The 25,696-nt window shown below is 44.7% G+C and overlaps 1 protein-coding gene across 2 annotated transcripts in view; it reads right to left on the reverse strand.

Moving 5' to 3' along the window:
• CD80 (CD80 molecule) overlaps nucleotides 1-22,609 on the reverse strand; it is a 55,849-nt gene extending 33,240 nt beyond the window's left edge. The window contains exon 1 of one of the 2 annotated variants that reach the window (XM_073551073.1): nucleotides 22,530-22,609. The gene's annotated coding sequence lies outside the window, so the exon portion shown is untranslated. The remainder of the gene's footprint in view (nucleotides 1-22,529) is intronic. The other variant, XM_073551072.1, reaches the window with a different exon arrangement.
• Nucleotides 22,610-25,696: the final 3,087 nt, after the last annotated feature.

Raw genomic sequence — 25,696 nt, forward strand, 5'->3', positions numbered from 1 at the left:
CTTTCTGACCTTGAGAGCCATATCCAGCCTTGAGAGAGGGTCGCGAGCCACATTCATCTCCCGCCCCCCTCACAATAGTGGAAACCAAAGTCCCCATTACAGGCATAATGGTAACCAAACATTTTCCAAAGAAATCACTCCAAAGCAGTATATCAAGATCCAGGGGTTCCCACAATACCCTCATTCAGTTATCTCACCAAGCACTCCCAACACACTCACATCAAGCTTCAAGCACCTCCTCTGACAGGTGGTATCATCTTGTCTCCAGCGTACGATACTTAAATTCTCTCAAAACCCCTAAGACCAGTATATGTGCATCCAGATCTGCTCTTCTGTGCAGGGCTGCTCACAAAATTCACCATTTTCAGATGCACTCTTCATACCTGTTTGTCAGCTTGGCGCATTAGCTCCAGATCTAGAAGACATTCGCGAGCCACATGTGGCTCCAGAGCTACAGATTGGGGACCCCTGCCTAACTGTACATGCGCAACAGACACATTATATTATGCAATAATATAATACAGGAACACAAGACAATATATTACAGCTTTCTACAAAATGATAACACATATATGTGGCAATACCATTAAAGATGAGTGATAATACAGATTTTATATGTAGCAGTACCGCAGGCATTTATCATAGACATATTTGCAAACATTAACAACCGGAAAACCATCAGAGGGAAGGGAAGCAAGAAAGACATCCAATCTCACCCCCTTACACGTATGCTCATAAACAACGCATACGCATGCAAAACGCAGCCGTCATGCGTAAGATAATGCGGATAAAAAATGTTGTATTAACATGCATTTCAATGTATAATGAAAAAAGAAGAAAGATGCAGCACTCACCAATAAAGCTGAAAAACTGTTCGTCTTTCACATGTGGACACACAGGACGTTAGAGGAATGCTAGGGGAGGGAGGTGCCGGACAACGGTCGTTTCGCAATTACTGCGTTTTTGCATACGTTTGGGCATGCACATGATACGCTGCACACACAAACGCAAATGTGAACCTTACAGAAGAGAGTATCATACTGTGCATAGGGGAGCTGTACAGGAGGGAGACTCGGGACAATATTCAATGTTAAGTGGGCACTTACTGTATTACTTTCTAGGGGGGAAAATGTGGGCACCGTTTTTAAGGCACTTGTGCTCAGCATTACTAGCATTCTAGAGAGTTGCTTTAGAATTTAGAGGGCACAAAGAACCAACCACCCAGCAGGTGCAGTAATAGGGGCACATACGGCAGCAGCATTGGGGTACCAGTAGGATGAGGCGTTCGTGCAGGTTGAGAATAGATTGTGACGCGCTAAAAATATGAGACATGAAATGTGTCTGTGCTGTAATCTCTGCAGATGAGTCCTTTGTGGAAGAAGTTGTGTCGGTCTGGGCCAGATGGAAAAGACCGGAAAAGTGAACGATTCCATCAGAAAGAATGTCAATGGTAAGTCACCATCTGTGTAGCAATATGTTATATGTTGATGTGGCCTCTAGGGGTCTCACTACTTGGATGTGTGTACTATAGAGTTTTGGAACTTGTTGGTTCGTTGTTGTTAGGAGACATCTTGTAATGGAGGATTGCACCTCTTGTAATAAACAGCCTGCAGATATCCACAGAGTGTGATCCTTGACCGGAAATCCATAACAGAACATGGTGGCAGCTGGACACAGAACCTGTAAATCCTCAGAGCTTGTGTGAGGCTGGGACTGGACAGAGGATCACAGCACCTGTAAGTGCAGACTCCCTGACATTACTGCAAAATGGAGACTGGTCTGAAGCCCCTCCGGGACTGGATGTGACTTCATGTAATCTGTCCCAGACTTGGAGACATTGGAAGGAAGAGTTTACACTGGATGTGGATCTCACAGTGGCCCCCAGTGATGACAAACAGAAAGTGAAGCTGTTTTATGACCTTATTGGGGAAAGAGAATTAGCCCACGCCTTACTGCCACACACAGACAACCTCCTTCTAGCAGATATTGTGCCGGCATTAGAGAAACACGGTGACCCAAAGAAGAATGAGACAGTGGAAAGATATCACTATTTCACAAGACATCAGGAGGATGGTGAAAATGTGGACAGATATCTGGCAGAGCTGAGGAGGCTGGCAACAACATGTGGTTTTGGAGAGATCAGGGACAGACTAATCAAAGACAGAATGGTGTGTGGCATAAGAGACAGTCATCTCAAAGAAAGATTACTGAGAGAGGAAGACATGACTTTAGAGAAATGCATGCAAATCTGCAGGGCTGCTGAGCTGTCAAAACACAGCCTGAAGATGATGGCAGGCACCAGTGATAATGATGATGATAAGGTACATGCAGTATCTATGAAAGGAAAGACAAGACCAAGCTCCCCTATAAGCACTGTCCACTGCAAGTATTGTGGGAAAAGACATGAGAGAGGCAAAACCAAGTGTTCAGCATATGGTGAAACCTGCAGGTCATGTGGCAAGAAGAATAATTTCTCAGCTGTCTGCAGGCAAGGAACAGGCAAACAGTACAGACAGCGGGGGCGTGGTTATGTAGCCGAGGAAGAGGGACACACGCTACAAGAGCTCTTGATCATCCTGCCTGTATCCTGTATCTAACGCCTGGTTACCATGATATACCTGGCGGCGCTCGGTGCCTCTGGATACCGGGACCCTCTGGAACCCTGCGGGTGGGTGCAGGACAGCTATTGTGAGCTGGCGGCTGGAAAGGTCCGGATGGGCGGCGGGGCCTGCACGAGGCAGCGGCCATCTTAGACGCGCCTCTATCAGTAAGAGCGGCGACGTCCAGCTTCCAGCACTGCAGCATTACCGGACAGCGATCTACATTCAAAAGAATTGAGGGGATATGCGGTGAGTGCCCTGAAAAATTGGGCCCCGCGTTATTCCCCCTCTTATTGATAGACTCACTTGCCTGTTGGCGATATTACTGTGGGAGCATCTTCTCCTCCCCCACCGCTGCTGTCTCTGTGGGTGGATATCTCTCTCCCCCCCGGCCTCAAAAAGCCTTAGTGATATAATATTTCCCTCTGCATGGACGCTGCTCCCAGGCCGTAATTATTAAACCTGATCCCTGCTGTGCCTATAATTGAAGGGGAGGACACCCTGGAGTATACACTTCTAGCTACCCTGGTGTGCCTCACTGCATTGATCATGAATCGATCTAAAGGATCGGCAGCAGCAGAAAAATTAAAAGAGTTTGCCAGACCCAACCCCTCTGAAGGTGCACGGTCTCTAAGAAATGACCCTTCACAAACTCAGCGTAAAAATCATCCCTCTGGAGGTGGAGAGGAAGATGAACAGGAAGAATTGACTCTGAAACAGGCATCTGAGCGGCTGATGCAGGCCATCTCCCTAACCCTAACTAGGATATCCCTGACTGAGAAAATAGAGGATGTCTACACTGAGGTGGGGAGACTCCATCAAGATATTCAGGTCATGAGGGGACATATTATGGAGGTAGAGACAAGAGAGTCCCAAGTAGTGGACACCATCACACCTATGGAGGCCAAGTTAACAAAGGTGGCAGGTTCTATGAATGCCTGGAAGCAGAAGGCGAACGATCTGGAGAACAGAATGCGTCGGATCAATATCCGTGTCATCGGTCTTCCGGAACGCTCAGAAGGTCAGCATCCTGAGCAGTTCCTGGAGGGCTGGCTTAAGGCCTCTCTGGGAGATGAAGTCTCCTCAGTATTCGCTGTTGAAAGGGCTCATAGGGTGCCTACAAATCCCCTTCCGGGAGCCCCACCTAGACCCTTCCTGGCACGTCTCCTCAACTGTAAGGACAGCGATACCATTCTGCGCCTTGCACAGCAAAAGAGTCCCATCAAGTTCAATAATGCTGTGATTTCGATCTTCAGAAGCAGTGCGCACAATTCATTGAAATCAAGAAACGGCTCAGGGAGAGGAACATTATGTATTCAATGATTTATCCGGCCCGACTCCGGATTGGCCACGGGGGCACCTCCATGTTTTTCACGGATCCAAAGGAGGCGACCGAATGGCTGCGGGCCCATAAAGGATCTCCTGCAAAGGGATCCTAATGCGCCTACTTTCATCTGGATCCTTCAACTAAAGGCCTAATTGGAGCGCTCTCGGCGAGTATCCAGTTACCAACAATACCGGACACTGCGTTCAGTGATGGTATCCCCTTGTTTGCTTTTCAGTAGGGGCGTGGGACCTTGCTCCTATATTGTTGGATTTTTATTCTGCTTTCTTCTTTTCAAAAGTTTTAGTTTTAACTGTTATTTAGGTTAAAGCCGCAGCCAATGGCAGTCTAGTTATCTATGTGATGTCTCTGAATTCTGCTCGGGCCTTGATATGCATCATATCCAGATAAGTAAAAATGGGTTCTGAATTGATATGCATGACATGGAATGTGAGGGGTACTAAAACACCCTGGAAGAAAATTAAGGTGTTCTCACAAATTAGGCAATATCATCCCCACATTGTGTCTCTGGTCGAGACTCACCTGACCAGAGACACAGTTCGGTGTGTGCAAAAACCGTGGGTGCAATGGTCTATACATGCGTTTCATACCAGTTATTCAAGGGGGATTTCATTACTAATACATAAGGACGTTAGGTGGGAAACTAGGGAGGCCCGGAAAGATCCTAAGGGGCGTTTCATATTTATGCACGCACTGATCAAGTCTAGAAAATATGTTATTTTGTGTGTTTATAACCCCCCGGCTAATGTGTCAATTCTCCAGAAACATTGAGTTTTGCCTCGAATTATCCAGATGCAGACGTCATTTGCATAATGCGTCATCTGCATAATATGTCATCTGCATAATGCGTCATCTGCATAATACGTCTTCTGCATAATGCGTCATCTGCATAATACGTCATCTGCATAATGCGTCATCTGCATAATGCGTCACCTGCATAATACATCATCTGCATAATGCGTCATCTGCATAATGCGTCATCTGCATAATATGTCATCTGCATAATGCGTTATCTGCATAATGCGTCACCTGCATAATACATCATTTGCATAATGCGTCATCTGCATAATGCGTCATCTGCATAATGTGTCATCTGCATAATACGTCACCTGCATAATGCGTCATCTGCATAATACGTCATCTGCATAATGCGTCATCTGCATAATACGTCATCTGCATAATGCGTCATCTGCATAATACGTCATCCGCATAATACGTCACCTGCATAATACATCATCTGCCTAATGCGTCATCTGCATAATACATCATCTGCATAATGCGTCACCTGCATAATACGTCATCTGCATAATGCGTCATCTGCATAATGGGTCATCTGCATAATACGTCACCTGCATAATGCGTCACCTGCATAATACGTCATCTGCATAATGCGTCATCTGCATAATACGTCATCTGCATAATGCGTCATCTGCATAATACGTCATCTGCATAATGCGTCATCTGCATAATGCGTCATTTGCATAATGTGTCATCTGCATAATGCGTCATCTGCATAATGCGTCACCTGCATAATGCGTCATTTGCATAATGCGTCATTTGCATAATGCGTCATCTGCATAATACGTCATCTGCATAATGCGTCACCTGCATAATACGTCATCTGCATAATGCGTCATCTGCATAATACGTCATCTGCATAATGCGTCATCTGCATAATGCGTCACCTGCATAATGCGTCACCTGCATAATACGTCATCTGCATAATGCGTCATCTGCATAATACGTCATCTGCATAATGCGTCATCTGCATAATACGTCATCTGCATAATGCGTCATCTGCATAATACGTCATCTGCATAATGCGTCATCTGCATAATACGTCATCTGCATAATGCGTCATCTGCATAATGCGTCATTTGCATAATGTGTCATCTGCATAATGCGTCATCTGCATAATGCGTCATCTGCATAATGCGTCACCTGCATAATGCGTCATTTGCATAATGCGTCATCTGCATAATACGTCATCTGCATAATGCGTCACCTGCATAATACGTCATCTGCATAATACGTCATCTGCATAATGCGTCATCTGCATAATGTGTCATCTGCATAATACGTCACCTGCATAATGCGTCACCTGCATAATACGTCATCTGCATAATGCGTCATCTGCATAATACGTCATCTGCATAATGCGTCATCTGCATAATACGTCATCTGCATAATGCGTCATCTGCATAATGCGTCATTTGCATAATGTGTCATCTGCATAATGCGTCATCTGCATAATACGTCATCTGCATAATGCGTCACCTGCATAATGCGTCATTTGCATAATGTGTCATCTGCATAATACGTCATCTGCATAATGTGTCATCTGCATAATACGTCATCTGCATAATACGTCATCCGCATAATACGTCACCTGCATAATACATCATCTGCCTAATGCGTCATCTGCATAATATGTCATCTGCATAATACGTCATCTGCATAATGCGTCATCTGCATAATGCGTCATTTGCATAATGCGTCATCTGCATAATGCGTCATCTGCATAATACTTCATCTGCATAACACGTCATCTGCATAATGCGTCATCTGCATAATACGTCATCTGCATAATACGTCATCCGCATAATACGTCATCTGCATAATACGTCATCTGCATAATGCGTCATCTTCATAATGCGTCATTTGCATAATGTGTCATCTGCATAATGCGTCATCTGCATAATGCGTCATTTGCATAATGTGTCATCTGCATAATACGTCAACTGCATAATGCGTCATCTGCATAATACTTCATCTGCATAACACGTCATCTGCATAATACGTCATCTGCATAATACGTCATCTGCATAATGCGTATCATTGATCACTCTAACTGTCAAAAAGTTTTTTCTAATATCTAATCTGTGTCTCCTCCCATTCAGTTTCATCCCATTGCTTCTAGTCTTTCCTTGTGCAAATGAGAATAAAGTTGATCCTTCTACAATGTGACAGCCCTTTAGATATTTGTAGACAGCTATTAAGTCTCCTCTCAGTCTTCTCTTTTGCAAACTAAACATTCCCAATTCCTGCAACCTTTCCTCATAAGACGGGGTTTGCAGACCGGTCACCATTCTGGTCGCTCTTTTCTGAACTTGCTCCAGTTTGTTGATGTCTTTTTTAAAATGTGGCGCCCAAAACTGGACACAATATTCCAGATGAGGTCTGACCAAAGAGGAGTAGAGGGAAATAATGACTTCACGTGATCTAGACTGTATGCTTCTGTTAATACATCCTAGAATTGCATTTGCCTTTTTTGCTGCAGCATCACACTGTTGACTCATATTCAGTCTGTGATCTATTAGTATACCCAAGTCTTTTTCACATGTGCTGTCACTTAGCCCTATTCCTCCCATTCTGTATATGCTTTTTTCATTTTTATTGCCCAGATGTAGTACTTTGCATTTCTCCCTGTTAAAAACCATTCTGTTAGTTGCTGCCCACTTCTCCAGTTTATTTAAATCTTTTTGAATCCTCTCTCTCTCCTCTCTAGTATTAGCTATCCCTCCTAGCTTTGTGTCATCAGCAAATTTAATCAGTTTACCCTCAATTCCTTCATCTAAATCGTTGATAAAGATGTTGAACAATACAGGGCCCAGGACAGAGCCCTGTGGTACCCCACTTGAGACATTCTTCCAACTGGATGTGCAGCCATTTACGACCACTCTTTGGGTCCGATCACTAAGCCAATTATGAATCCACCTAACAGTTGCCTTGTCCATTCCATACTTAGTCATTTTTTCAATAAGGATTGTGTGAGATACTTTGTCAAATGCTTTGCTGAAGTCAAGATATACTATATCTACAGCATTTCCTTGATCCACCCAGCCAGTGAATCTGTCATAGAAGGAAATTAAGTTAGTCTGACATGACTTATTAGTTACAAACCCATGCTGACTCTGCTTAATCACTTCATTCTTATCCAGGTACTGACATACATGTTGTTTAATAATTTGTTCAAAGATCTTTCCTGGTATAGAAGTCAGACTCACCGGCCTATAGTTGCCTGGGTCCACCTTTTTCCCCTTTTTGAAGATAGGAACAACATTTGCTCTTCTCCAGTCTTCTGGGACTTCTCCTGTTCTCCAACAATTTTCAAAGATTATAAAGAGGGGTTCAAAAATTTCTTCTGCTATCTCCTTCAGTACTCTGGGGTGTATTTCATCTGGACCTGGAGACTTGAATTCATTTAGGTTAGCTAAGTGTTTCCTCACTATCTTTCTGTTTAGAGATATCCTGGATTCTTCTATTCCTTTAATAGGACAGTGAAGAACAGTTGATGTTACATTTCCTTTCTGAGAGAAAACAGATGCAAAATAGGAATTTAAAAGTTCGGCCTTCTCAACATCCTGTCTTACCATTTCATCATTTTCATCCTGTAAAAATCCTATAGCATCTTTGACTTTTCTTTTACTTTTGACATATCCCCAGAATCCTTTATTATTGCTTTTGACATCTCTTGCAAGCCTCAATTCATTGTCAGCTTTAAATAATCTGATTTGTGCCCTGCAGGTTCGGCAGACTGCATTATATTCTTCTTTAGATATGCCTCCCTCTTTCCATTTTATAAACATTTTTTTCTTCCTTTTTAGCATGTGCTTAAGTTCTGTATTCATCCATCCTGGCTTCCTTAAATGCTTCCTATTCTTCCCTCTTTTCGGAATTGTTAACAATTGTGCTTTGAGAATTTCATTTTTCAAGATTTCCCATCCTTCCTGGACATTTTTGTCTTTAAGGATATCCAGCCATTGGATTCCTCCAATTCTCTTTCTGAATCCCTTAAAATCTGCCTTTCTGAAATCTAACCTTGACGTCTGAGTCTTCACAGGTCTTCCTCCTCTAGTTATCCAAAATTCTAAAATAGCATACGCGTCAATCCTATTTTGAGCTGGGGAATCAGTCCAGTAAATTTTTGGCTTATTTGGTGCGTCAACACAATGCAACCAATAGAATATTACAGATTCGCAACTCAGACGGTACCTTGGTATCCTCAACTGAAGAAATACTGGTCTGTTTTCATGATTATTATGGTTCATTGTACAACTCTAAGAATGACGTTGATAGCCGGGTGTGTCTAGACTACCTGTCGGATATAACATTCTCCACATTATGTTCTTCCCAGCGGGCCTTTATGGACGCTGAATTCACCTTGGAGGAGATAGAGGACGCCATGAAGGACATGGCCTCCCCATCGAGCTTTACAGGAAATACCGGGAGATATTGGGGGATCTGGAGGGGTGGGCCTTCTATAAGGCTAATATAATAGTGCTTAAGAAGGAGGGGAAGGACCCTTTAGATTGTGTATCTTATCGCCCTATATCATTAGTAAATGTGGATTATAAGATTTTTACGAAAATTTTGGCTACCAGGTTGAACTCAATTACATTGGAACTTATACACCCTGACCAAACCGGCTTTATACCTGGTAAAAGCACTTCCATTAATATTAGACGAGTCCAGTCGGTGGTCCAATACAGCTCTCTGGTGCCAGATAATAAATGGGCATTGGCATCGTTGGATGCAGCCAAGACCTTCGACTCCCTTGAGTGGCCTTTCAACCACGCATGTTTACAGAAATACGGATTTGGTGATAGATTCCTAAAATGGATTAATATATTATATATGAAGCCCCAAGCCCGTGTCATTGTGAACAATTCCATATCTGAGTCCTTTTCTCTACACAGGGGAACCTGTTATGATTGAGTCACCGTAGGAGGCAAAAACAGAAATGCTAGCTAAGTCCAGAAAACCAGAGAAGTTGGCAGCTATCGGATTGCAGACCCCTGAACCTATCAACACAACTAGCAGTAGCCGTGGGGGGTTGCTACAATGCCCTAGACCCCTCGATCACAGCCGGAGAATTAAATAGGCCTAAAGAAAGAAAGGGGAAATCTAAACTGCCCCAGAGCAGACCCCAAAGCAATATGCAGCCCCCAACATATAATGACGGTGAAGCAAGATGAAAACACTAACACAGACAGAAAGATAGACTGAGCAAAGACGGGGCCCCAGCTAACTAGAAAGAAAAGGACAGGAAGGTTGCTGTCTGCAATCCGAGAAAAAACCCTATGAAAATAAGAGCCAACAGACCGACAGTGAAAAATGCCCTGAAGACGCTAGGCTTCAAAAAGCTATGTCAGTACTCAGGAATATTCTGAAGACAGAGCAACAGGCAAAAGGAGATTCAGCTCACCCCAGCAGGGAATGGCAGAATCCAGAAAAGCAAGGAAAACAAAAACAAAACACAAATGCAACAGGCAAAGCAGAAATCTTAGCTTTAGAGGAGCAGGAATCAGACTGGTGTCCTAGAAGTCCACAGAGAAATCACCCGCAGGGCAGAAGGGCGTCGGCAGCCTTATATACAGTCCGTGACTCCACTCAGCCAGTCATCCTCATTAGACTCAGGTGCCTGATAATCAGGCTCATTACCTTCCTTTACCAGAATAGGGAGTTCACCAGACCTCAGTGACGAAGGGGAAAATGAACTCACAACAGGAACCCATCAGGGGTGTCCCCTTTCCCCGGCCCTTTTTGCTCTTGCGATCGAGGCATTGGCAATTCGCATAAGATCCTCCCCTAGTATTGTGGGCATAGAAATAGTGGATAGGATGGACACCATAGGTTTATATTCTGACGACATGGTGATATTTATGGACAGAGCGGAAGAAACACTGGCAATACGCATAAGATCCTCCCCTAGTATTGTGGGCATAGAAATAGCGGGTCGAGTAGACACCATAGGCTTATATGCTGATGATATGGTGATATTTATGGATAGAGTGGAGGAAACACTGGCAAGAGTGATCACCACTATGAATAAGTTCAGTAAATATTCTGTGTTATGAATGGGTCACCGAGGAGGAACAGCAAAAAGCTAAGTCCCACAAAACCAGAGAGGTTGGTCACTATGCAGATTGCAGATCCCTGATCTTAACCACACAACTAACAGTAGCAGTGGAGCGTTCCTACGTTGTTCCTAGACGCCTCGTCACCGCCAGAGGACTACATAAACCTAAAGCAAGAAAAGGGAAAACTAACTGCCCCAGAGCAGACCCCAAAGGAAAAGACAGCCCCCACACATGTATTGATGGTAAAACAAGATGAAAACACAAACACAGGCAGGAAAATAGGCTGAGCAAATGATGGGGCCCAACTAACTCGAAAGGACAGGAAAGGAAAGCCACTGTCTGCAATCTGCCAAAAAACCCTACCAAAAATAATGTCCAACACGTCTGATAGCAAAATTAACCCTGAAGTCACTAGACTTCTCCCACTATATCAGCACTCTGAAATATTCTGAGACAGAGCAAAAAGAGGCCAATCTAATAAGGGACAAAAAGGCAAATTGGCAAATACAGATAAATAGGAGTGGAAGTTCAGCATAGTCCCAGCAGGGGCAAGCTGACCACACAAGAAACTGAATTGACCAACAAGCGCAAGTGTGAACATTAGCAAAAAAACAAACTTAACTTGAGAAGACTGGAAGAGACCTGAAGTCCAAGACCTGAGAAGCAGACTGAATCACCAGCACCCGGATAGGGCGTCGGCTGTCTTATATCCAGTCTGATACTCCAGAGATCCAATCGCTATCCTTCTCATCAGGTGGCAGATCACTACCACTCAAACCAACATCACTACCTCCTGTCACCACCAGAGGGAGAACGGAAGGAGAACTCTCAACTGGAGGAGCAGAAAATGAGCTCATAACATTCTGGCTTGTACAGTCATGGCCAAAAGTTTTGAGAATTACACAAATATTAATTTTTACAAAGTCTACTGCGTCATTTTTTCTAATGGCAATTTGCATATACTCCAGAATGTTATAAAGAGTGATCAGCTTAACAGCAATTACTTGCAAAGTCAATATTTGCCTAGAAAATGAACTTTATCCCCCAAAACACATTTCAACATCATTGCAGCCCTGCCTTAAAAGGACCAGCTAACATCGTTTCAGTGATTGCTCCATTAACACAGGTGTGGGTGTTGATGAGGACAGGGCTGGAGATCAATCTGTCATGATTAAGTAAGAATGACACCACTGGACACTTTAAAAGGAGGCTGGTGCTTGGCATCATTGTTTCTCTTCTGTTAACCATGGTTATCTCTAAAGAAACACGTGCAGTCATCATTGCACTGCACAAAAATGGCCTAACAGGGAAGAGTATCGCAGCTAGAAAGATGGCACCTCAGTCAACAATCTATTGCATCATCAAGAACTTCAAGGAGAGAGGTTCCCTTGTTGCCAAAAAGGCTCCAGGGCGCTCAAGAAAGACCAGCAAGCGCCAGGACCGTCTCTTAAAAGTGTTTCAGCTGCGGGATCGGGCTACCAGCAGTACAGAGCTTGCTCAGGAATGGCAGCAGGCAGGTGTGAGTGCATCTGCACGCACTGTGAGGCGGAGACTCTTGGAGCAAGGCCTGGTCTCAAGGAGGGCAGCAAAGAAGAAACTTCTCTCCAGAAAAAACATCATGGACAGACTGATATTCTGCAAGAGGTACAGGGAGTGGACTGCTGAGGACTGGGGTAAAGTCATTTTCTCTGATGAATCCCTTTTTCGATTGTTTGGGACATCTGGAAAACGGCTTATTCGGAGAAGACCAGGTGAGCGCTACCACCAGTCTTGTCTCATGCCAACTGTCAAGCATCCTGAAACCATTCATGTGTGGGGTGGCTTCTCAGCCAAGGGAATGGGCTCTCTCTCAGTCTTGCCTAAAAACACAGCCATGAATAAAGAATGGTACCAGAATGTCCTCCAAGAGCAACTTCTCCCAACCGTCCAAGAGCAGTTTGGCGATCAACAATGCCTTTTTCAACATGATGGAGCACCTTACCATAAAGCAAAGGTGATAACTAAATGGCTCAGGGAACAAAACATAGAGATTTTGGGACCATGGTCTGGAAACTCCCCAGATCTTAATCCCATTGAGAACTTGTGGTCAATCATCAAGAGACGGGTGGACAAACAAAAACCTTCAAATTCAGACAAAATAAAAGCATTGATTTTGCAAGAATGGACTGCTATCAGTCAGGATTTGATCCAGAAGTTGATTGAGAGCATGCCAGGGAGAATTGCTGAGGTCCTGAAGAAGAAGGGTCAACACTGCAGATATTGACTTGCTGCATTAACTCATTCTAACTGTCAATATAACCTTTTGTTACTCATAATATGATTGCAATTATATTTCTGTATGTGATAAAAACATCTGACAGACACACATAAAAACCAGAGGCCAGCAGATCATGTGAAAATATAATATTTGTGTCATTCTCAAAACTTTTGGCCATGACTGTATATAAATTGGGAGAAATCTGCCCTGATGCCTCTCTCCCTTGCCCCAATGCCATGGCTTGAGACCCTCTCCTCATTGCCCATTGTACCCAGCTTTAAATATCTAGGTGTCCATATTTCTCAAGGCAGTACGCTTGATCTGCAACTTAACATACATCCACTGCTGGAAATGGTTAAAGCTAAATTCACAATTTGGAGTAAACTCCCGCTGTCTGTAGCCGGACACATTAACTTAATTAAAATGATATTACTCCCTAAGCTCAGCTATTCTCTCCAACATAGTGCCGTGGTGGTGCCCAGATCCTTCTTTGCGAATCTGAACTCCCAGATTACGTCTTTTATATGGGGGAAAACCAGGCCTAAACTCAAGCTGTCTACCCTGCAAAGACCTAAAAAGGGGGGGGGGGGGCAGCGTTACCGGACTTTTTTTCTGTATTATCTGGCTGGACAGGCCAGAGCTATAAGTAGGTGGATGCCCGGTGATCATCTCCCTAACTCTGAAAATCATCTGCTCCATGCCACACGTGCTGATTGCCCATTGGGTTTTTTGGAATTGAGAACAGTAAATGTCCCACGTTTATTACCCCTACTTCGTCTGGCGCGATCAGTGTGGAGACAGATTAAGAGGGTGATTGGATTTAGAGACATTATAGCTGAAATGCCCCTATGGAATAATAGTTATCTTCCGGCATTACTTGAACACCCATCCGCCGAATTCTGGAGTCAATACACTGTTTCCACGATAGGTGATCTACATGATAATGGAACTCTACTATCTTTTGAACAATTACAAGCTAAATGTGATGTCCCGAGATCCCAATTCTTCCGTTATTTGCAACTGAGGTCAGGCTTTCAGTCACACATGAGGTGTGTAGGTGTGGACGGAGCTATCTCGTCTCTACCCTTGATAGGAATCCTTAGATCGCAGGGTGCCCAGGGTCTCATCTCCTCTCTGTACACATACATGCTGTCAGTAGGGGCAGAATCCACCATAAACTCGGTTAGAGGGAAAAGGGAAAGGCTCATCCCTGCTGTACAGGGAGAGGAGTGGGAAGAGATTCTGGAGACATCGGGGTATCTCCATCTATTGACAACAGAATGCTACAACTCTACATCATAAACCAATCATATTTGACTCCGACACGACTCTTCAGGATGGGCCGACTCCAATCATCGGAATGTCTGAGATGTCATTCATTAGATGCAGATTTCATTCACATGATCTGGCAGTGTCCAATTATAGCACATTATTGGAAGGAGGTGACGTCGTTATTAACTTCCCTGGTACAAATTCCTGTTCCCCTTGAGCCACTGGTTTGCTTGTTTGGGGTGTGGGATGAGGAATCCTGGGGTCACTATACTGGGTTTTCTTATGGGAGACATTGTTTATGGCACGAAAGGTGCTGGCACTGCGGTGGATGGGGGGCTCATGTCCTTCCCTTATGATCTGGACGGATTTGGTGAATTCGATCATCCCATATGAACGTACGCTGTACTGAAACAGAGGATGCCCGGGTACGTTTGAGAAGATTTGGGAGAAGTGGAATTCCTCTCATCTTACTCTGTAAGGTGGAGATGTCGCATGATAAAAAGCTAATTATGTGGAATTAGGCTGCAAGTAGTTGTTGTTTTGTAGTTATAGTAATGGTTTAGAAGTTTGACAGGGTTCATCACTTGAATAGTGCCATGCTGACCAAGGTACGTTAATTGACATTATGTTTACTCGGTATGCACATTTTGCTTTGAAGTTAATGCTACGTGGAACAGATATACTTTGTACAGTATTTATCACCATGTGCGAGTTTGTATGTTGTATACCTTGTCTATGGTTTAATGAACGAATTTAAAAAAAACCAGTACAGACAGCTCCACCCTGTGACCCCCGACACTGACAGTGCAGAGGACATTACATGGCTACGACGGCAGCAGAGAAAGTCAATGTAGTCAGGCAGTCAGTAGGCAAGGATGCCAAGCAGCTTTATGCAACATTCTTGTTGGAGGAGAAGCCCATTAGATTTCAGCTGGATTGTGGAGCAAGCTGCAATGTAATTCCATCTGCTCTGCGGAACAAACAGGTTTCTATTGAGCCAACGGACAAGGTCCTGGTGATGTACAACAAAAGTGTCCTGAAACCGATGGGGACATGTAAGCTCATGATACGGAACCCATGTAACAGAAAGAGTTATAGAGCTGAATTTACCGTGCTGCGTGGTGGTAACCATGTGCCATTATTGGGAGTAAAAGCTGGTCAGGCGATGGACTTAATAAAAGTACAGTCACAGAATATTATGTCTGATGTTTCCCAGGATAAACCAAATCCCAACGCAGAGCACAACTTGGATATTCAGAACATAAAAGTGAAGTATGCTGATTTATGTGAAGGTGATGGGTGCTCTGAAGGCAAATATTGGCTAGAAATTGACAACACCGTGCCGCCTACCAGATTACCTACAATGTTGGCCATAAGTATTGACACCCCTGCAATTCTGTCAGATAATACTCAGTTTCTTCCTGAAAATGATTGCAAACACAAATTCTTTGTTATTATTATCTTCATTTAATGTGTCTTAAATGAAAAAACACAAAAAGAATTGTCCTAAATCCAAATTGGATATAATTCCACACCAAACATAAAAAAGAGGGTGGACAAAAGTATTGGCACTGTTCGAAAAATCCTGTGATGCTTCTCTAATTTGTGTAATTAACAGCACCTGTAACTTACCTGTGGCACCTAACAGGTGTTGGCAATAACTAAATCACACTTGCAGCCAGCTGACATGGAGTAAAGTTGACTCAACCTCTGTCCTGTGTCCTTGTGTGTACCACATTGAGCATGGAGAAAAGAAAGAAGACCAAAGAACTGTCTGAGGACTTGAGAAACCAAATTGTGAGGAAGCATGAGCAATCTCAAGGCTACAAGTCCATCTCCAAAGACCTGAATGTTCCTGTGTCTACCGTGCACAGTGTCATCAAGAAGTGTAAAGCCCATGGCACTGTGGCTAACCTCCCTAGATGTGGACGGAAAAGAAAAATTGACAAGAGATTTCAACCCAAGATTGTGCGGATGTTGGATAAAGAACCTCGACTAACATCCAAACAAGTTCAAGCTGCCCTGCAGTCTGAGGGTACAACAGTGTCAACCCGTACTATCCGTCGGCGTCTGAATGAAAAGGGACTGTATGTAGGAGACCCAGGAAGACCTCACTTCTTACCCCGAGACATAAAAAAGCCAGGCTGGAGTTTGCCAAAACTTACCTGAAAAAGCCTAAAACGTTTTGGAAGAATGCTCTCTGGTCAGATGAGACAAAAGTAGAGCTTTTTGGGCAAAGGCATCAACATAGAGTTTACAGGAGAAAAAAAGAGGCATTCAAAGAAAAGAACACGGTCCCTATAGTCAAACATGGCGGAGGTTCCCTGATGTTTTGGGGTTGCTTTGCTGCCTCTGCCACTGGACTGCTTGACCGTGTGCATGGCATTATGAAGTCAGAACACTACCAACAAATTTTGCAGCATAATGTAGGGCCCAGTGTGAGAAAGCTGGGTCTCCCTCAGAGGTCATGGGTCTTCCAGCAGGTCAATGACCCAAAACACACTTCAAAAAGCACTAGAAAATGGTTTGAGAGAAAGCACTGGAGACTTCTAAGGTGGCAAGCAATAAGTCCAGACCTGAATCCCATAGAACACCTGTGGAGAGATCTAAAAATGGCAGTTTGGAGAAGGCACCCTTCTAATATCAGGGACCTGGAGCAGTTTGCCAAAGAAGAATGGTCTAAAATTCCAGCAGAGCATTGTAAGAAACTCATTGATGGTTACAGGAAGCGGTTGGTCGCAGCTATTTTGGCTAAAGGTTGTGCAACCAAGTATTAGGCTGAGGGTGCCAATACTTTTGTCTGGCCCATTTTTGGAGTTTTGTGTGAAATGATCAATGTTTTGCTTTTTGCTTTATTCTCTTTTGTGTTTTTTCATTTAACCCCTTCACCCCCAAGGGTGGTTTGCACGTTCATGACCGGGCCAATTTTTACAATTCTGACCACTGTCCCTTTATGAGGTCATAACTCTGGAACGCTTCATTGGATCCAGGTGATTCTGACATTGTTTTCTTGTGACATATTGTACTTCATGTTAGTGGTAAAATTTCATTCAAATAACTTGCGTTTATTTGTGAAAAAAATGGAAATTTGTCAAAAATTTTGAAAATTTCGCAATTTTCCAACTTTGAATTTTTATGCCCTTAAATCACAGAGATACAGCACACAAAAAACTTGATAAGTAACATTTCCCACATGTTTACTTTACATCAGCACAATTTTGGAACCAAAATTTTTTTTTGTTAGGAAGTTATAAGGGTTAAAAGTTGACCAGCGATTTCTCATTTTTACAACACCATTTAATTTTTAGGACCACATCACATTTGAAGCCACTTTGAGGGGTCTATATGATAGAAAATACCCAAAAGTGACACCATTCTAAAAACTGAACCCCTTAAGGTGCTCAAAACCACATTCAAGAAGTTTATTAACCCATTAGGTGCGTCACAGGAATTTTTTTGAATATTTAAAAAGAAATGAACATCTAACTTTTTTTCACAAAAAAAATACTTCAGGTTCAATTTTTTTTATTTTACCAAGGGTAACAGGAGAAATTGGACTGCAAAAGTTATTGTGCAATTTGTCCTGAGTACGCTGACACCTGATTTGTGGGGGGGAACGACTGTTTCGGCGCATGGCAGAGCTCAGAATGGAAGGAGCGCCGTTTGACTTTTTCAATGCAAAATTGGCTGGAATTCAGATCGGACGCCATGTCACGTTTGGAGAGTCCCTGATGTACCTAAACAGTGGAAACCCCCTACAAGTGACCCCATTTTGGAAACTAGACCCCCCAAGGAACTTATCTAGATATGTGGTGAGAACTTTGAACCCACAAGGGCTTTACAGAAGTTTATAACGTACAGCGGTACAATTAAAAAATCATATTTTTTCCACAAAAATGATCTTTTCACCCCAATTTTTATTTTCCCAAGGGTAACAGGACCCTAAAAGTTATTGTGCAATTTGTCCTGAGTACGCTGATACCCCACATGTGGGGGTAAACCACTATTTGGGCGCATGGCAGAGCTCGGAAGGGAAGCAATGCCATTTGACGTTTTTGGCTGGAATTGAGATCGGACACCATGTCGCGTTTGGAAAACCCCTGATGTACCAAAACAGTGGAAACCCCCCACAAATGACACCATTTTGGAAACTAGACCCCCTAAGGAACTTATCTAGATGTGTGGTGAGAACTTTGAACCCCCATGGGCTTCACAGAAGTTTATAACATACAGCCATACAATTAAAAAATCATATTTTTTCCACAAAAATGATCTTTTCACCCTCAATTCTTATTTTTCCAAGGGTAACAGGACCCTAAAAGTTATTGTGCAATTTGTCCTGAGTACGCTGATACCCCACATGTGGGGGTAAACCACTATTTGGGCGCATGGCAGAGCTCGGAAGGGAAGCAGCGCCATTTGACGTTTTTGGCTGGAATTGAGATCGGACACCATGTCGCGTTTGGAAAACCCCTGATGTACCAAAACAGTGGAAATCCCCCACAAATGACACCATTTTGGAAACTAGACCCCCTAAGGAACTTATCTAGATGTGTGGTGAGCACTTTGACCCCCCCAGTGCTTCACAGAAGTTTATAATGCCCGGGCGTGAAAATAAATAATTCGTATTTTTTCCACAAACATGATCTTTTAGTCACCATTTTTTTATTTTCCCAAGGGTACCAGGAGAAATTGGACCCCAAAAGTTGTTGTCCAATTTGTCCTGAGTATGCTGATACCCCATATGTTGGAGAAAACTACTGTATGAGCACACGTCAGGGCTCGGAAGGGAAGTAGTGACGTTTTGGAATGCAGACTTTGATGGAATGGTCTGCGGGTGTCATGTTGCCTTTGGAGAGCCCCTAATGTACCTAAACAGTGGAAACCCCCCACAAATGACACCATTTTGTAAACTAGACCCCCCAAGGAACTTATCTAGATGTGTGGTGAGCACTTTGAACCCCCCAGTGCTTCACAGAAGTTTATAACGCCCGGGCGTGAAAATAAAAAATTCGTATTTTTTCCACAAACATGATCTTTTAGTCACCATTTTTTTATTTTCCCAAGGGTACCAGGAGAAATTGGACCCCAAAAGTTGTTGTCCAATTTGTCCTGAGTATGCTGATACCCCATATGTGGGTGAAAACTACTGTATGGGCACACGTCGGGGCTCGGAAGGGAAGTAGTGACGTTTTGGTATGCAGACTTTGATGGAATGGTCTGCGAGTGTCATGTTGCCTTTGGAGAGCCCCTAATGTACCTAAACAGTGGAAACCCCCCACAAATGACCCCATTTTAAAAACTAGACCCACTAAGGAACTTATCTAGATGTGCGGTGAGCACTTTGAACCCCCAAGGGCTTCACAGAAGTTTATAATGCCAGGGCATGAAAATAAAAAAATCGTATTTTTTCCAGAAACATGATCAATTAGTCCCCAATTTTTTCATTTTCCCAAGGGTAACAGGAGAAATTGGACCCCAAAAGTTGTTGTCCAATTTGGCCTGAGTACGCTGACACCCCATATGTGGGAGAAAACTACTGTATGGACACACGTCGGGGCTCGGAAGGGAAGCAGTGACGTTTTGGAATGCAGACTTTGATGGAATGGTCTGCGGGTGTCATGTGCGTTTGGAGAGCCCCTGATGTACCTAAACTATTGAAACTCCCCACAAGTGACCCCATTTTGGACACTAGACCCCCCACGGAACTTATCTAGATGTGTGGTGAGCACTTTGAACCCCCAAGTGCTTCACAGAAGTTTATAACACTCGGACGTGAAAATAAAAAAATCATTTTTTTCCACAAAAATGATATTTTTGCCCCCAATTTTTTATTTTCCTAAGGGTAACAGGAAAAATTGGACCCCAAAAATTGTTTTGCAATTTGTCCTGAGTAGGATGATACCCTACATGTGGGGGTAAAACACTGTTTGGGCGCATGGCAGAGCTTGGAAGGGAAGGAGCACCATTTGACTTTTTCAACTCAGAATTGGCTGGAATTGAGATCAGACGCCATGTTGCATTTGGAGAGCCCCTGATGTGCCCAAACAGTGGAAACCCCCCAATTATAACTCCAACCCTAACCCCAACACACACCTAACCCTAATCTGAGCCCTAACCCTAGCCCTAACCCTAGCCCTAACCCTAGCCCTAACCCTAATGGGAAAATGGAAATAAATACTTTTTTTTTATTTTATTATTTTTCCCTAACTAAGGGGGTGATAACGGGGGGTTTGATTTACTATTTATGGCGGTTTTTATGTTTGGCAGCTGTCACACGCTAAAAGACGCTTTTTATTGTAAAAATTGTTTTTGCATCACCACATTTTGAGAGCTATAGTTTTTCCGTATTTTGACCCACCGAGTCATGTGAGGTCTTATTTTTTGCGGGACGAGTTGACGTTTTTATTGGTACCATTTTCGGGCACGTGACATTTTTTGATCGCTTTTTATTCCGATTTTTGGGACGTAGAATGAACAAAAACCAGCGTTTCATGAATTTCTTTTGGGGGGGTGCGTTTACACCGTTCCGCGTGCGGTAAAATTGATAAAGCGGTTTTATTCTTCGGGTCAGTACGGTTACAGCGATACCTCATTTAGGTCTTTTTTTATGTTTTTGTCGGTTTTATGCAATGAAAACTATTTTATATAAAAAATAATTATTTTTGCATCGCTTTATTCTGTGAGCTATAACTTTTTTATTTTTTCGCTGATGATGCTGTGTGGCGGCTCATTTTTTGCGGGACAAGATGACGTTTTCAGCGGTACCATGGATATTTATATGCGTGTTTTTCATCGCGCGTTATTACACTTTTTGTTTGGCGGTATGATAATAAATCATTATTTTTTGCTTCGTTTTTTATTTTTATTTTTTAAGGGGTTCGCTAAAGGGGTTAACTATTGGGACAGTTTTATAGGGCAGGTCATTACGGACGCGGCGATACCTAATATGTGTACTTTTATTGTTTTTTTTTTATTATTTTCAAAAAATGAATTTATTGGGGAAATATTTTTTTTTTTTTTTACTAATTTATTTGGCGATTTTTTTAAATTTATTTTTACATTTTTTTTTAATTTTTTTTTTACTTTATTACATAGTCCTAGGTGGGACATCACTGTCCTGTGACAGATCGCTGATCTGTCACATCACAGATCACTGTGACAGATCAGCAATCTGTCACAGGCACTACTGCAGACTTCCTCATGCCTGCGCTTTGCAGGCACTGAGGAAGCCAGCTTCCCCAGGCCCCTGAAGGTCCCCGTCGCCATCTTGGATTCGGGGGCCTGGAGGATAGGAGCCCCCCGCAGCAGCGCTGCACATTGCGCTGCTGTGGGGGGCTCAGGGAAGCACGGAGGGAGCCGCCTCCCTGCCGATGCTTCCCTTTAACTCCCGGTACACCGCGATCATGTTTGATCGCGGTGTGCAAGGGGTTAACGTGTCGGGGGCGGTCCGTGACCGCCCCTGACACATAGTGCCGGGTGTCAGCTGTGATAATCAGCTGACACCCGGCCGCGATCAGCGGTGCTCACCACGGGGGCGCCGCTGATCGCGGTAGACGTACTATCCCGTCCACGGTCATACGGGCCCGGGTACCGTGGACGGGATAGTACGTCGGATGTCAGGAAGGGGTTAAAACAAATTAAATGAAGATAATAATACCAAAGAATTTGTGTTTGCAATCATTTTCAGGAAGAAACTGAGTATTATCTGACAGAATTGCAGGGGTGTCAATACTTTTGGCCAACACTGTACAAGGAGAGTGCCTGTAGCTTTAATGCAACCGCTGAAAGTAGAACTGCAAGATTTACAGAGAAGAGGCCTGATGGCACCAGTCCACAAGAGCCCAGATGGGATCAGCAGTTTGGTCATAGTGCAGAAACCATCGGGCAAGGTAAGAATATGCATAGATCCGAAGCCACTCAACAAGGCGCTGAAAAGGAATCATTACCCCATGCCGACATGAGATGATGATCTACCAGATCCAGGCCCGGATTGGCAATATAACTAACCGGGCATTTTCCCGCTGGGCCGCTGTTGCTCCTGCCGCCGGCCCTCTGTGGGCACGGCGGTGATAGTTTCAAGTTCCTCCCGCACTGCAGGGAGATAAGCCGCCACGCCCCCCATCCTCGCCCCCCATCCTCGCCCCCCATCCTCGCCCCCGCATGAGACCCCCTCCCCCGCAGCCACTCACAGCATCGCACTCGCTTGCCTGCTCGCTCTGTTCGCAGGACCTGTGATGAGGTCACAAGAGGGGAGGAGTCAGGGGGTCACATGATCAGCAGGAGCCTTTGTCCAGACCCCCGAACATGTCACCCCTGACTCCGCCCATCCTGTGACCTCATCACAGGTCCTGTGCGCTCAGCCTTGCCTCTACCGTCTGCAAGACTCTGCTTTGCTGTTGTCATGGTGCTGGTTGAGGTAAGTATGTGTGGGGTCAGGATTTACAGTGTGGATGTAGCAGAGCCGTGTGTGTACGAGGTGTACGGAGCAGAGCCGCGTGTGTACGAGGTGTACGGAGAGGAGCCGCGTGTGTACGAGGTGTACGGAGAGGAGCCGCGTGTGTACGAGGTGTACGGAGAGGAGCCGTGTGTACGAGGTGTACGGAGCGGAGCCGTGTGTGTACAAGGTGTACGGAGCGGAGCCGTGTGTACGAGGTGTACGGAGCGGAGCCGTGTGTACGAGGTGTACGGAGCGGAGCCGTGTGTACGAGGTGTACGGAGAGGAGCCGTGTGTGTGTACAAGGTGTACGGAGCGGAGCCGTGTGTGTACGAGGTGTACGGAGCGGAGCAGTGTGTGTACGAGGTGTACGGAGCGGAGCCGCGTGTGTACGAGGTGTACGGAGCGGAGCCGTGTGTATGAGGTGTACAGAGCGGAGCCGTGTGTATGAGGTGTACAGAGCGGAGCCGTGTGTGTGTACGAGGTGTACGGAGCGGAGCCGCGTGTGTACGAGGTGTACGGAGAGGAGCCGTGTGTGTGTACGAGGTGTACGGAGCGGAGCCGTGTGTACGAGGTGTACGGAGCGGAGCCGCGTGTGTACGAGGTGTACGGAGCGGAGCCTTGTGTACGAGGTGTACGGAGAGGAGCCGTGTGTGTGTACGAGGTGTACGTAGAGGAGCCGTGTGTACGAGGTGTACGGAGCGGAGCCGTGTGTGTGTACGAGGTGTACGGAGAGGAGCCGTGTGTGTGTACGAGGTGTACGGAGAGGAGCCGTGTGTGTGTACGAGGTGTACGTAGAGGAGCCGTGCGTGCACGAGGTGTACGGAGCAGAGCCGCGCGTGTACGAGGTGTACGGAGAGGAGCTGCGCGTGTACGAGGTGTACGGAGAGGAGCCGTGTGTGTGTACGAGGTGTACGTAGAGGAGCCGTGTGTATGAGGTGTACGGAGAGGAGCCGCGCGTGTACGAGGTGTACGGAGAGGAGCCGTGTGTACGAGATGTACGGAGCGGAGCCGTGTGTGTGTACGAGGTGTACGGAGAGGAGCCGTGTGTACGAGGTGTACAGAGCGGAGCCGCGCGTGTACGAGGTGTACGGAGAGGAGCCACGCGTGTACGAGGTGGACGGAGTGGAGCCGTGTGTATGGAGTGGAGCCATATGTGTACGGGATGTACGGAGCAGAGCCAAGTGTGTACGAAGCATACAAAGCGGGCTTTTCCCACGGACACAGGAGTACACGGCGGAGCCCCGAGGAGCATTTTAAAACACACACATGACGTTCCACCGGAAGTGATGTGCTGGAAGCTGACCGGATATGAGAATTTCTTGAGGAGATTGTGACGGAACCAGGAATGCTTCAGATCCATCACCGTGTCCTCCTCCGACAGCGCAGACAGCAGGATCGCCTTGGAATCGGGGATGCCGGCCATGTGAGCGGATCATGATAGGTCCTGCACCGGGAGGCTCAGGTGGGCACTACAATGGGAGCCGGGCTGCTATAGTATCTTTGTAGAATCTTTCTTTATTTCTTTCTCTCTTTTTCTTTCTTTCTCTGTTCTTTCATTCTCTGTTCTGTCTTTCCCTCATTTTCTTTCTCTCTCTGTTCTTTCTTTCTCTCTCTGTTCTTTCTTTCTCTCTCTAATCTTTCTTTTTTCTCTCTCTGTTCTTTCTTCCCCTCTTTCTTTCTTTTTCTTTCCTCTCTTTCTCTCTGTTCTTTCTTTTCTTTACTTCTTTCTTTCTCTCTCTGTTCTTTCTCTGTCTCTCTCTGTTCTTTCTTTCCCCTCTTTCTTTCTCTCTCTGTTCTTTCTCTGTCTCTCACTGTTCTTTCTTTGTCTCTCACTGTTCTTTCTTTCCCCTTTCTTTCTCGCTCTCTCTGTTTTCTTTTTTCTCTCTCTCTCTGTTTTCTCTCTTCCTTAGTGCCAGTCAGTGTGCCCATAATGCCAGCCACTGTGCCCTCAGTACCAGTCAGTGTGATGAGCAGTGCTAAATGGGTGCGATTAGGTGTGCACATGGGTGTGACTAATTGTAAAATGGGTGTGACTGGGCGTGGCCAAAATTTGCAGCGGCGCGCTATGCGCGCCGCAGTCTTTGTTCATCTTTCCCTTCTTCAAAAGTTGGGAGGTATGATAGGGGCAGCTATGACAAGGGGGTCTGGTTGCCCAATAGAGAGCAGTTCTGCCAGGAATTCTGTAATCATGCATACAAAAGGGGACAGAGATTTGGGAGGAGTACTGTACCTAAAAGCAATAAATAGGACTGAGCTGAAATACTGGGCACAGCTGTGACTACATGTTATATAGTTGTGTTAATCTCCTCTCACTTCTTGTAAACTACAAGTGTACAAAGATATTATATAGTCACCATGTGACTAGTGGGCCTGTGTAACTTCAAATGCCAGGGCTGAATTTTAGTCCCAGTCCGGCCCTGACCAGATCTATCACAAGCTAAAATATTTTCTGTATGTGATGTGAAAAATGGATTTTGGCATGTGGCACTGACTGAAGAATCAAGTTTATTGACAACATTTTCTTCACCATTTGGACGCTTTAAATGGCGGAGAATGCCCATGGGACTATAGCCTGCTCCCGAGGTGTCCAGCAGACGGTAATGCAGGCTTTGGAAGGACGTCCTGGAGTGAAGACAATAGCAGATGATATACTAATAGTGGGAGAAGGTGAAGAGATGGAATCTGCAATCAAGGATCACGATCAGAGAAGGATACAATGTTTGGACAGATGCAGAGCAAAACACATAAAGGTGAACGGGGACAAATTCAAACTGGAAATGACAGAAGTGGCCGCTATTGGACATCACCTATGTGGTTTCATTCTGGATCCCGTGGAAGCTCCTGCACTCTTCTCTCCTCACTATATTGGACATTGTCTGACTTCAAACGGTGTAAAAGTGGATCCTGAAAAGGTGAGAG

This window comes from Dendrobates tinctorius, unplaced genomic scaffold (genome assembly GCF_039654945.1).
Source record: "Dendrobates tinctorius isolate UK_male_01 unplaced genomic scaffold, ASM3965494v1 ptg000172l, whole genome shotgun sequence".
Lineage (NCBI taxonomy): Eukaryota > Metazoa > Chordata > Amphibia > Anura > Dendrobatidae > Dendrobates > Dendrobates tinctorius.